Below are 13,937 nucleotides of genomic sequence, written 5' to 3' on the forward strand. Positions count from 1 at the left end.
AATTTTTTTAGAAGAGAACTTGGAATAGGTCCAAATATAGACATCTGGGAAATGCTGCCAGCAAGTTCACCTGGAGTTACCAGAAACTACCTTAAAGTTTTTTTCTACTAAAGTAACTATCCTAGGTCCAGATTGTAAACTATCCTCCAGTAAGTATCACATTATTCATATTTTCATATATAGTATATTTGTGACTTTGTTCTAGGCTGTCAGGGTGCTAAAGCTAGAACTAGAACCATGTTGGGAGTCCATAATTACTTAAACCAAAAACGTATTCAGTACGTTACAAACAAACACCAAAACAAATAGATCCACACAATAGCATTGCAACCACGGAGGCTCCTTCCAGTCCAAATAACCAATACCATGGATAATTAGAAACTTTTATTCCACATGTACCAAAAAAAAAACAATACTGACTGAGTGCTTTCATCCACTAAGCCTGGACTTACGCAGAATTTAAACACTGCTCATTCCCCATGTCTTATATACAATTGCAAATCCATTTTTACTTGACATCAATAATAGTCACCCTACATACTTTAATAAACAGGCATCTTGTATGGCTTAATATCAACTCGTACATAGTTCTTAAAAAATTAATCTTCCTCTTCTACTTTAAAAGCATATGTCATGAAGAAGTCTGTATTGTAATTGAAAATATTCACTCCTGACGCATAAACCCCGGATTCATATATCACTGCAGAGATCATTTATGTCTTTCTGTCGGCCACATATATAACCTAAGTCTCACCCAAAACATCTTGCCACGTATATGGTAACCTGCTCTAATTAAACCCCTCCTAAAGCAAACCAACCAAATGATAATCTCTCACTTTTGTTCAATATCCATTATCCTAACTCTGGGCAAAGTTTTAGAAAAGATAGTCTATACCAAACTCTCTGTCTGTATCCAGCAGTACCATCTGCTTTCCTCCAATTAGAATAGATTGTGGTCAGGACAAATGACTATGATAGCACTATGGTCCCTAACTGATGCATCCTGCTAAACTCTGATGGTAACCTCCTTTCAGGTGCCCATTTATAGACCTGATAAAGGCATTTGACCTTATTGACCACTATCTCCTCCAAAATAAAGTAACTGAAATTGATTTTAGTCTAAATGCTGCTCCCTGGCTTAAAAACTTCCTCAATGGCAGACACTCCAGAGTTAAAATAAGATCCTGATAATAAGAATCTGCACCTGTTATCAGATATGTAACACAGGGATCTATTCTTGCCCCCTCCTCCTTTTCATATTAATTAAAAAACTTCCTTGTGACCTCCCCCATCTCCCACTCATCCTCTATGCTTACGGCATGGTTATTTACTGAACAGGTGACTCTCACACCAACGTTCAATGCCAACTCCATTCTGACTTGCATAAGCTCTACTAATGGCTCAGAAACTATGAACTACTTTTCACCCACTCTTAGACCAAAACCATGCTTTTCAGAACTCCACAGAAAATTCACCAAGCACCTGACTCTATGTTTGATTTCATAACCATTTCATAGAAAGAGCCTCCAGCTTCAAATACCTAGGATTATTCCTTGATCGGTCACTAAGCTCCTATTTCCACATAGACTGAGAGCCAAAATAAATCCTGTCCACTTCTGGGCCAAAAAGATCTCCCCTTTTCTCTCCCAACCAGACAGAGCAGCCATTGGTAAAGGAGTTCTTCTTTCTCATCTTGAATATGGACTTCAATTTTCACTTCTGCCTCCAAGAAAAAACACCACTACATTCCAGACTATTTCTAAGACCATCTGCGGATTCATTACAAAGTCACTTCTGTGTGAGCATCACTGTATCACTCTATAAAAATCCAAATGTCGAGACATGGAACAAAGACCTAACTTACAGTTAGGATCCCAACTCTACAAAGATCCCAACTCTGCAAACTACTCCAACTCCACACATTTACTCACCTTGCAGCTAGACTTCTTGAAAAAACTCTTCAATGCATCCTGAGACACCACTCACAAGCCACACCAACTCTCAATACCCTTAAAACCAAATTTCACAGCACTGCAGGTGCTTTCTCTTTCCAGGTATCTACTCTTTGGCAAGCTCTCCCAACTGACATTAAGGAAATCAACATTTACTCCAAATTCAGGATGCAACTCAAAAGCAGATGTTCTTTGTGTTTCACTGTTGCAGTCATCACATTTGGGTTATCTGCTTGCAGTAGCCCTCAGTCAGCCTGATTATCAAAGTCTTGGGTCCTGCGTCGGTTGCTGTTTCATCTTCCATGACATCAGGTAGTCAGGGGTATAAAGCATGCAGCTGACGCCATTACACCAGTCTTTCTTTCTGTGCGGTGCCCGAAGCAGAAGCAGTTCACAAGTGCCGGTCGGCCGACTCCTGAAATTTTCTTTTTCGAGTTTCAAAACCGAAGTCTTCAGCTAAAGCTAAATACCCCATTGGGGAAACTTTTTCTTGCTCTAAACCGATATCAGTAAAAGTCAATAATTGTATTTCTTGTGGAAAGCAAATACCTCATAAAGATTTTCATTCCTATTGTATTCCTTGCCTAGGCCCTGACCACGATGTATCTTGCTGTCGGTTTTGTGCCTTATTTAAGCAACAAACTATCCGTCGTTGGTATATTTATGCTTTGAAATATTTTGATACTCTGTTCAATTATCCAGATTTGTCTTTGGTAAGCCATCCGACTATCGACATTCCGAAAAAAACGCAAAGATCAAGACAGAGACAGGTCGCCTAGGTCCAAACCTGCCAGCGACACTTCTCCTAAGCCAGTCGCCAGTTCGCCGGTACTCAGTGAGGCGCTTTTGCAGCCCCTGATACCTGCTATTTCAGATTTGCAGGCCTCTACTGAGACCCATTCGGAGTCCGGTATGCCGCGAGATGATGCTTCAACTGTGGAACCTGCGGATGTCTCTACCTTGGATGGGTCCAGAGCCGCTGTGCAGGCACCGGCTTCTGAGGGTGTATTCAGGCCTACTGACTTGCATATTAAACCAACGCCATCTTTTTCTTCAAGGCCTAAAACTCGAACCATGCCTAGAAAAACGACGCACAGACCATATGGTCATGCCTCTATGCCTAAAAATCAAATGATAAGAATGGCTGAAGACCTTATTACTTTAATCAGGGGAAGCCAACCTTCCCCTTCTAAGTGAACTAGGACTGAATTTGCTTATGATACTTCTGACCAGGATTCTGAAATTTCTGTTTCCTCTGATGACCAGGATTTACCCTTATCTACCTATGAGGATTCTGATGCAGAGGACTCTATTCCCTCTGCTTCCCCCGGAGGATTTCTCTTTTGGTGAAACCTTGCATACTCTTAGGGAGCATTTCCACTGGGAAAGCCAGGATTATTCTGATTCTAAAAAGAGGCTTAGAGATTTCTTACTCCTGCCTCAACACAGGCCTTTAGCTATCCCTCCTGTACTAGACATTGTTGATGATGCCTTTTCGGAATCTAGCTTGGCCCCTGACTCTTTACCTTCTGCTCCCAGAAAACCTGATAGATATTACAGGGTTCCTGACTCTCTCAAGTTCTTTTTTAAAAATCCTACTGCGGATCCTGAGACCATTTCACAGGGACCCAAGGGCATTAAAGCTACTACTGCCAAAAATCCTACCCCCTCTGATAGAGACTCCAGGGCGCTCGATAGATGGGGTAAGAAGGTATACACTTCTGCTGCCTTGGCCATTAGGGCCTTAAACTGTCAGTTTCATATGTTAAAGTATCAGCAACATATTACTGGATTGCTTAAACAGAAAATGATGTTGATTCCTGACTGCTGAAAATAAGGATTTACAGGATTTAATGCATTCTGCTGAACAGGTTGGAAAACATACTTTGCAATGTGGGTTTAATTCACTAGAGGAATCTTGCAGGGCTGCTGTCACTGGGTCTGTACTTAGAAGGCATGCTTGGCTTAAGGAGCAATCTTTGCCAGATCATGTTACTGTTAAATTGCAGGATGCTCCCTTAAATCAGGAACGCCTCTTTGGCAACAAAGCAGAAGAAGTTCTTAAAAAGATGGAGGAAAAAGCTAAATGTATGTAAACTGTTAAAGATATCCTACAAGTACAGCCTCCTAGATTTAGTAGGCATTGGCCCTCTAATAATTGGTCCTTTCCTGTCTCTTCCAGGCCTTCTCAGTCCAAACCCAGAACCAGCAGAACACCCAAGCTTCAGTCCCAGGGTAAGCACAGGACTAAGCAGTGGGGGGCTCCCACTTCCAAATCAGGGAGTAGTAAGACTCCCCCTATGGTAAGCTGTCTAAAACTTCCAAACACTTCTCCTTTAGGGGGAAATATTGCTCTGCAGGCCAAAAACTGGGAACTCATTACCCAGGACAAATGGGTTTTAAATATAGTTTCTCAAGGATACAGATTTCACTTCCACACATTACCAACCCCAAACGGTTGGCCAGATCTACCCCCAAATCAGTGGGCAGAGGCTCAAAAGCAAGTACTCTCTCTCTCTTAAGCATAAAGGCTATTCAAACTGTACCAGAAGAGGAAAAGGGACAAGGTTTCTACTCAAGACTTTTCCTGGTACCTAGAAAAGACAACTCATGGCGTCCTATCCTGGACCTTTCTATCTTAAACACCTTTTCTGGTGATTCCAAAATTCAAGATGCTAACTCTTCACCAGTTGCTTCCTATGCTAGGCAAAGATGCCTGGTTGGCAACACTGGATTTAAAGGAAGCCTACCTGCACATCCCAATCAGGGAATCTTGCAGAAGATACCTATGCTTCAAAGCAGGCTACATGCACTATCAGTTCTTTGCACTGCCCTTTGGCTTATCTACTGCGCCCAGGGTATTCACAAAGTGCCTAGCTCCAGTCATTGCATTTTATAGGCAAAGAAATATTAAAATATACCCATACCTGGACGATTGTCTAATTCAGGCAGAAAGCCAGGACATACTCTTGAATCATCTGGCATTTGTACAAAAGGTGCTAACTTGTCTGGGGTACATCATAAATGAAAAGAAGTCACATCTTGTACCCTGTCAACAAATTATATTCCTGGGAGCAAGCTTGAACACAACTTCCCAGATGGCTTTTCTCACGCCAGAGAAACAAATTCATTTGACAACTTACTTCAAACTGATAGCCACAAAGACCCTGCTATTTGCAAGGCAAATACTGCAAGCCTGGGGGTTCATGGCCTCCTGCACTCTACTAATTCCATATGCAAGACTGCATATGAGGAAACTACAATGGTATCTAAAAAGCCTATGATGTGAACATTCTCAGAATCTAGAAACTATGATTCCTATCATACCTTGCCTACGGTTAGAGTTCCTTTGGTGGGCAGAGGCCTGCCACCAAAACAAGGGACTACCATTCACTCTACCCCCTGCCGCCCAAACCCTAACAACAGATGCATCAGACTATGCATGGGGAGCTCACCTGACAGGGAAGTGCATTCAGGGCAAATGGAACCCAAGTCAAATGCACCTGCATATCAATCAAAAAGAAATGTTTGCTGTGGGGAACTCTCTGACAGCCTTCAAGGACCACATTCTTCCAGGACAATTAATGGTAAAGACAGACAACACCACTGTTATGTGCTACATAAACAAGCAGGGGGGGTACCCATTCTTACCCCCTCTGCAGACTTGCCATGGCTCTGTGGAACACAACCTTGAGCTACCAAGTGCATCTACAGGCTCAATTCCTGCCAGGAAAACTAAATACACTGGCAAACAAACTAAGCAGAAATCACATGGACCCACATGAGTGGAAACTGGAACCAAAGACTTTCAACATGTTGATAAACAAATGGGGGAGCCCAGATATAGACCTGTTTGCCTTCCCCCATAACTACCAATTGGACAAATTCTGCACAAGGACTCCCCACAAACAAGCTTGGAAAGTGGATGCTCTGTCCTTCAGCTGGAAAAATATGTCAGTTTATGCCTTTCCCCCTATGCCTCTCTTCTCCAAAGTACTACTAAAGCTCAAACAGGACAAACCAAGGACGATACTGATTGAACCAGAATGGCCATGACAACACTGGTACCCCCTCTTGCACAGTGTGTCACTGCTGGCTCCATGGCACCTGCCTCAGACCCCTACCCTGCTGTCACAGCAGGAGAGCCAGATTCTACACCCTCAGCTTCAAACCCTGAACCTGGCAGCCTGGCTAATTACCTAACCTCTCCGTTACCATCCCTCAATAAACAAGTGTTGGATGTCATTTTGGAGGCAAGGAGGCCTAGTACTAGAAAATCGTATGCTGAAAAATGGAAAAGATTCTGAGCCTGGAACCAGACTCAAGGGATGGGCGCAGCAGCACCCAACTTACCTCAGATTCTTTAATACTTAACTGAGATGCTTCACAAGGACCTTTCTTTTTCCTCCATCAAAATTCACGCATCAGCCATTTCAGCTCATTACAACCACCCCTCTTCTCTCATCCACTGCTCAAGCAGTTCCTCAGAGGGGCAATAAACATAAGACGACCCAGGAGAGCCACAACTCCAGCCTGGGACCTTAACTTTGTATTGGAAAAACTCAGTCTTCCTCCTTTTGAGCCAGCTCAAGTGCAGTGTTAAAATTCCTTTCTTGGAAAACAGCCTTCCTTTTAGCAATCACTTCAGCAAGAAGGGTATCTGAATTACAGGCCCTTATGGCAGTGGAGCCTTTCATCATCTTTCATGCAGACAGGGTGTCCCTCAGGACCAATCCCTCCTTCATGCTCAAGGTAGTATCCAGTGTGGCTCATAATCAGTCCATTCATTTACCAACCTTCTTTTCTAATCCACAGAACAAAGAGGAATGCATACTGCACTCCTTAGATGTGCACAGATAACTTAGATTTTACTTGGACAAGACTAAACCTCATAGGAAATCTGAACAACTGCTGGTGGCATTTGCTGCAAGGGCAGAGGGGAAGGCTATTTTAAAGCAAACCATTTCTAAATGGATAGGTCATTGCATTCATTTCTGCTATAAGTACCATGGAAAACCTATCCGACAAGGGATTAGACCCCATTCAACCAGGGCTGCATCTACCTCTACAGCCTTTCTCAGAGGTGTACTTATCAGGGACATCCTAGAAGCTGCTACCTGGAGTTCTGTACATACATTCACCAAGCATTACCATTTGCCAATTTTCTCTAAATCCAGAGGTGGCTTTGCCACTGCATTCTTGCAGGGCCTTATAGCTTATCCTAATGCTAAATTCCTCCTTCCATCTTTAGCTTTGGGAATCTACCCAAATGTGATGACTGCTACAGTGAAACACGAAGAACATAGTACAGTTGTGTACACTTAACATAAATGTAGATATTTCGAGTGTATTCGCTGTTGCAGTCCTGGTTACCCTCCCTCCAGCCCCCTGACTTCTTTTGGCTATACCTCTACTTTCCTTTACTATGCTTAAAAGCTTTTTGGTGTATTTGCTTTTTTGTTGGAGGTATACCATTGTGTGCATATATACATATGTTTAATTCTTCGCATTAGGGGGGCACCTGACATCTGGGGCAAGAAAAACTGATGTAATGGCATCGGCTGCATGCTTTATACCCCTGACTACCTGACGTCACGGAAGATGAGACAGCAACCGACGCAGGACCCAAGACTTTGATAATCAGACCAGCTGAGGGCTACTGCAAGCAGATAACCCAAATGTGATGACTGCAACAGTGAATACACTCAAACATCTACATTTATGGTAAGTGTACACAACTGTACTTTCTTCATCCAAGCCAAATGCTCCTGCTTCAACACAGGACATATCACCTAATGGTAGCTCCATTCCAAGGCTCTTCTCTGTCAGATTTACTGAAGGTTGACCCACATTAGAAACTATGGTATGTAATAGTGCATTACTCATTATACTCTGCTTGTTCACTAGAATGTGTGTGTGTGTGTGTGTGTGTGTGTGTGTGTGTGTGTGTATGTAACTATATATATATATATATATATATATATATATATATATATATATATATATATATATATATATATATATATATATATATATATATATATATATATATATATATATATATATATATTTGTAGTTTTTCTGTGCAACTAATCTGAACTACTGTATTATTGCTTGCATTTTTGTGTGTGAAATGTTTTGTATTTTACCCCGACTGAGCTTAAAACTGATCAATATGGTTCATTGCATTACCATGATAAACAAATATAAATAAATAAATGAATAAATAAATAAAGTATAAAAATGAAGACTCAGAGGTCTGTTTCTTCATGTTAGTGCAGATGATGCTTCTTTACATCACACACACTGCAGTGTTCTATATTTTACTGCCTTTCATTTGATAGCAGTCTCAAGAAAGGTATGTTACATGCTGTATATACTTAATTTTCACCTGTTCTTCTCCAGTGACCTCTTACTGTAGTAATATTCTCCTCTTTTTTTCAAGGTCCCTATTTATAAATTACTTTAATACCTTCTGTTTTACTGTACAACTGTAGGTTATAAAGATTTTCAAGTACTAGTTGAAAAACCTGAGTTTGGATATGACTCATCAATTCACAAACCATCCCACCTTTCTAAGGTTGGGAAGCCCAGTTTATCCCAATTTCTAACTCATATTTTTTACTAGTCACTTATTACAGTCATAGTTCCCTACAGTTTCAATCATAATTCTATCACATTCACATGCTTCATTTCCAGCTACTGCAACTGACATTAGACAAGCCACAAATACTTGCCATCTTGCAAAAATATTTGAAAAATGAGTTATGTCCGGGTCCTTGAGTAAACAATAGCTTAACTGACCACTAACATGGCTTTCAATCAAATTTCAATAAACTTATATCCATTTAGTCTTTCACAGAGCCTCTTTGCAACAATGTAGAAAAAGTCTCCTGCCTGAGGCTGTAGTTATAGATTTAAGAAAAGTATCAGGAAGAGCAAACCACAAAATTCTCATAATATGTTGTCTTCCTTTGATTCTTCAGAAGGAGCATGACACGGTTTAGAAACGGACTCTACAGCAGAACCTTTCGTAGCGATATGTTAGACATCAGCTCATTTTCTTATGGCATTCCACAGTGCTGTTTAGAAGGCCTATTACTGTTTTCCTTATCTGTTAATGATTTATCTTGGGATCTTCTTAATCTCAACTATATCCTTTTTGTATATAATACTTTAAGTCATGATAAGTAAGGGTGGAAAGACACAGAAAGGTGTACAGGTCACCCCATAAAAAGATTTTATTTTATGGACTTGACCTCCAGTCATTTAATTGTTGTTGTTGTTCTTCTTCTTCTTTCGGCTTTTCCCGGTTAGGGGTTGCCACAGCGGATCACCTGTCCGCTCATGATTGGCAGTATAGTTTTACGGTGTCGAGTTGCCAGCCCAGCTCCCAACCTTCCACAGAAGGCGCACACACATACTCACTCACACCTAGGGCCAATTTAGAGTGTCCAATCCACCTACAGCATGTCTTTGGGATGTGGGAGGAAACCGATGCACCCAGAGGAAACCCACGCAACCACAGGAGGATATGCAGACTCCACACAGAAGGCAACCCAGCCGTGGATCAAACCAGAGAACCTCTTGCTGTGAGGCAACAACACTAACCGCTGCACCACCGTGGCCGCCCCCAGTCATTTAATTGTTAATATAAAAAACGAAAAACACGCAGATGTGTGAATCATTCACAGGGCAACCACGACCTTAAAAATTCCTTTCAAGATAACACTACTTAAAACTTTAAAACTTTAAGCGTACTGCACGAAGGTAATTAATCAACAAGTAATTTTATTTTATAGCGAGCGCTTTCACCAATGTGGCTTCTTCAAGCTTTACACATCACGAACTGCATAGGTATTCAAATACTGCTACCAAAGCAGCAATTGGTTTACGTCAATAATGACATCACCACTAATTCAACAAACTATCTATAACCACTTTACAATTTAAAAGTTAAACCTCAACATTTTGAATTCAAAAGCTCATATAACAAATGCGCACTAAATACACATATAACAGATGCGCACTATATGCTTCTCTAACTTAATGAACTCATATCATAAAACTGTAAATATACACATATAAAAACCTTAAAAAACATAGACTTCCTCATCATTTAAACTACATGAATAGTATATTTGGGTATATAACTAAAAATATTACGATAATCAATACAAAAACAAAATAACACAAATACATATAAATTTACATTAAAATACACATTAAAAATCGACCTTTCAGACCTTCTAATCTTAAATACTTCATGTTGTACACATAAAAAATATATATATAAAAAACTCAAAAAATATATATATAAACATACTTAATAGAAGTTTTTGACATAGAAGGTTACAAATTTATTCATATATATCTCAGGGTTTCATTACTTTAAGCCTTCTGTTCCTAAGAACTGGCTTCAAGTGAACTTGTGGTAAATGTAAACAATGTGAGTTTATTGATGTTAGGACAGAATTTGTACATCCTTCTATACATCGCGATTTCCAACTGAGAGCAATTGCTAATTGTCAGACGGAGTCGGTTATATATCTTGCTAGGTGTATATCATGCCAGGCATTTTATATAGGTAAGACTACTAGAAAGTTGCGGGAAAGGATACGTGAACATGTCTACCATATACGTGTTGGACATGAAGTCAATGCCCTTGCTAAGCATAATTTAACAGCAGGGCAACATCATACCTTTAAGTTTGCAGTTTTACAAGTACTCAATCCCAATATGAGGGGGGGAGACTTTAATAATTTTATAGAGGAATGTGAACTTAAGTGGATAGTAAGGTGTAGAGCTGATAAGCAACCAGGATTGAATGATAAAGTTCACTTGAAGCCGGTTCTTAGGAACAGAAGGCTTAAAGTAATGAAACCCTGAGATATATATGAATAAATTTGTAACCTTCTATGTCAAAAACGTCTATTAAGTATGTTTATATATATATCTTTTGAGTTTTTTATATATATTTTTTATGTGTACAACATGAAGTATTTAAGATTAGAAGGTCTGAAAGGTCGATTTTTAATGTGTATTTTAATGTAAATTTATATGTATTTGTGTTATTTTGTTTTTGTATTGATTATCGTAACATTTTTAGTTATATACCCATATATACTATTCACGTAGTTTAAATGATGAGGAAGTCTATTTTTTTAAGGTTTTTATATGTGTATATTTACAGTTTTATGATATGAGTTCATTAAGTTAGAGAAGCATATAGTGCGCATCTGTTATATGTGTATTTAGTGCGCATTTGTTATATGAGCTTTTGAATTCAAAATGTTGAGGTTTAACTTTTAAATTGTAAAGTGGTTATAGATAGTTTGTTGAATTAGTGGTGATGTCATTATTGATGTAAACCAATTGCTGCTTTGGTAGCAGTATTTGAATGCCTATGCAGTTCGTGATGTGTAAAGCTTGAAGAAGCCACATTGGTGAAAGCACTCGCTATAAAATAAAATTACTTGTTGATTAATTACCTTCGTGCAGTACGCTTAAAGTTTTAAAGTTTTAAGTAGTGTTACCTTGAAAGGAATTCTTAAGGTCGTGGTTGCCCTGTGAATGATTCACACATCTGCGTGTTTTTCGTTTTTTATATTGCTGATCACAGGAGCATTTACTCTCGGGCCATACTATTTTATTTTATTTAATTGTTAATGCTGCCAAAACTACAAGCTAGTCACTTTGCACAAAATTTAATAATCAAACACTCACTTGGAAATTCTGTCCCTATAGTTAAAACAGAAGCATATCTTGGCTTGCCTTGTTGAAAAAACATTGAGTTCAGTTTCAGTGCTGCATCCTAGTTCCATAGAGATTTTTTTTTAAGATTCAAATCTCCTGCCATTAAGAGCATACCTCAAGATTCCATAGTTGTACCCCTTCTTTTTAATATTTATTAACAAACTTCCTTATGATCTACTCACTTTACCTCTCATCCTATATGCTAACAATATGGAAGCACTGTAATCTAGTCATTCTCACTTGACAATTCAATCACGACTACAAAATAATCTCTACTCCCTCAAATTTTGTCTACTCCACAACAAGCTTTTACCTAGCCTAACAAAACCAAATGTGTGCTCTTTGGGAATTCCCTAAAGCTGCCAAAATTTCACAAAATCCTTTACATCACAGATCTTAACAGCACTCTTGAGAACTATAATTTCCTTTAAATATTTGGAGTTATGACTTGACCCATCCCTTAATTTCCAAACTGAAAAAAAAATAGCTCTGTACTGTTCCCAGCCAGAAAAATCTCCCCCTTTTCTAAGTACTCCAGTCAGAGGTGTAGTAAGTTAAGAAGTGTTACTAGCACAACTCGAATAAAGTCTTTTAATCATATCCACAACTTTAAATAAAACTACCTCCACACTGTAATCCATTCAAAACAAAATCTGTCAGTTCATCAAAAAATGTCCACTTCATAAGCACCACTGCTAAAGCCAAATGGTTACCAATCAAACACTGATCTAAACTATTATTAGGCTCTTTCCTGTTCAAGCTATTATATCTCACTCTTTCCTGCCTCTTGCAGCTTAAACTCCACTCAAAATCCACCCTATGATTTTGGGATCACTCTGTGCTCAACAAAGCAAACTATACTGTACATACAATTTGTTCACAGTTTTTCCCCCAAAACGCTGGCAGTCCGTACCCAACAAACTAACTGAACAATCCTCCTTCCCCACATTCAGATCACATCTCAAAAAAATCTCTGTAATAAAGCTGAATGCAGATGATTTTCTGCTGCCTCAGCTTTCACCTCTTTACCTCACACCTCCTTTGTTTACAATCACTTTGTCTTAATTTTATCTTGCAGCAGGTTATGCTAATATTTTATTCTTAATTGTCTTCTTAGAGTCTTCCACCATCAGACTGTAATTTAATTGTAAGCATTTTTTTCAACTGTGCAGTAAAAATAAAATAATAATTGTACTTAATACTGCGGTGGTGGTGCTGCGGTAGCGTTGTCGCCTCACAGTAAGACGTTGTCCTGTTCGATTCTCAGCTAGAGGGTCTTCTGTGTGGAGACATGCGTGAATGGGCATACCTTCGTTGAAGGTTGTGCGTCAGGGCCAGCAACTCGGCATGTAAAAATCTACTGCCAATCATTAGCGGACCAGAGTTCCGCTGTGGCAACCCCTAACCGGGAAAAAGCCGAAAGACACAACAACCACTGCTACTGTTTGTTATGTGTTTAAATATAACTGCCTATTGCTGAGTTCCTGACTGCAAAGGATCATCACACCAGCTTATCTACCTGGTTAGAACATAGATTTATAAATAAATATATGCCTGTTGCTATTTTAACAATTCTTTTTCACGATATGGATGTAACATATCGCTAATTCAAATAATCTGGACTATAGCAGGATTCCTCCACCCACTGTATTATTCTTACATACGCATTGTATCAGTTTTGTTTTCATTGTGCTTTAAGGCAAGTCCTGATCAATTAAGGCAATTCCATTTAAAAGGGTTACATTTTCACTTACCGCAATTTTGTGTGAAACAACATCAGAGTAGATTATATTAGTTAAAGGTGTGCAGGGGGTAAAACTTCCTGCATGGCAGTATGGGTGATTTACTAAACTTCATTCAGATTTGTTTTTGAACCTGTTCATTGGAACAGGCTTGATGAAACAGGTTTCGCTTTGAAGGTATGCAGTGACATAAACCATGCTTGTTGTATCACTGTTAGTTATTTGTTCCATTAGTAAAACGAGCATATTATTTTCTGATTAATCTCTGTGCTCTAGTTAAGTTGTAAAGATGTAACAATGTTGATGTGGCAAGCACTGTTAATCTTGTCAGTGTTTCGTGGTAATGACATGATTTCATGATTCTTATCTAGAGAGGGTGATGTCTGAGCAAAAGTAGAGATTTTTAATGTTAGCATTTCAATGTTATAACACCACAAAGTTGAGAAATGATCACACTAAATCATGATTTATATTTTGAGGGGAGGGT

At 39.2% G+C, this 13,937-nt stretch overlaps 1 protein-coding gene across 1 annotated transcript in view; it reads left to right on the forward strand.

Annotated features, from left to right (window-relative positions):
* RAB15 (RAB15, member RAS oncogene family) overlaps positions 1–13,937 on the forward strand; it is a 768,359-nt gene that overhangs the window by 703,058 nt on the left and 51,364 nt on the right. The gene's annotated exons all lie outside the window — the stretch shown is intronic.

The sequence above is a fragment of the Protopterus annectens genome, chromosome 6.part0 (assembly GCF_019279795.1).
Source record: "Protopterus annectens isolate FY-2018-M chromosome 6.part0, PAN1.0, whole genome shotgun sequence".
Classification (NCBI taxonomy): domain Eukaryota; kingdom Metazoa; phylum Chordata; order Ceratodontiformes; family Protopteridae; genus Protopterus; species Protopterus annectens.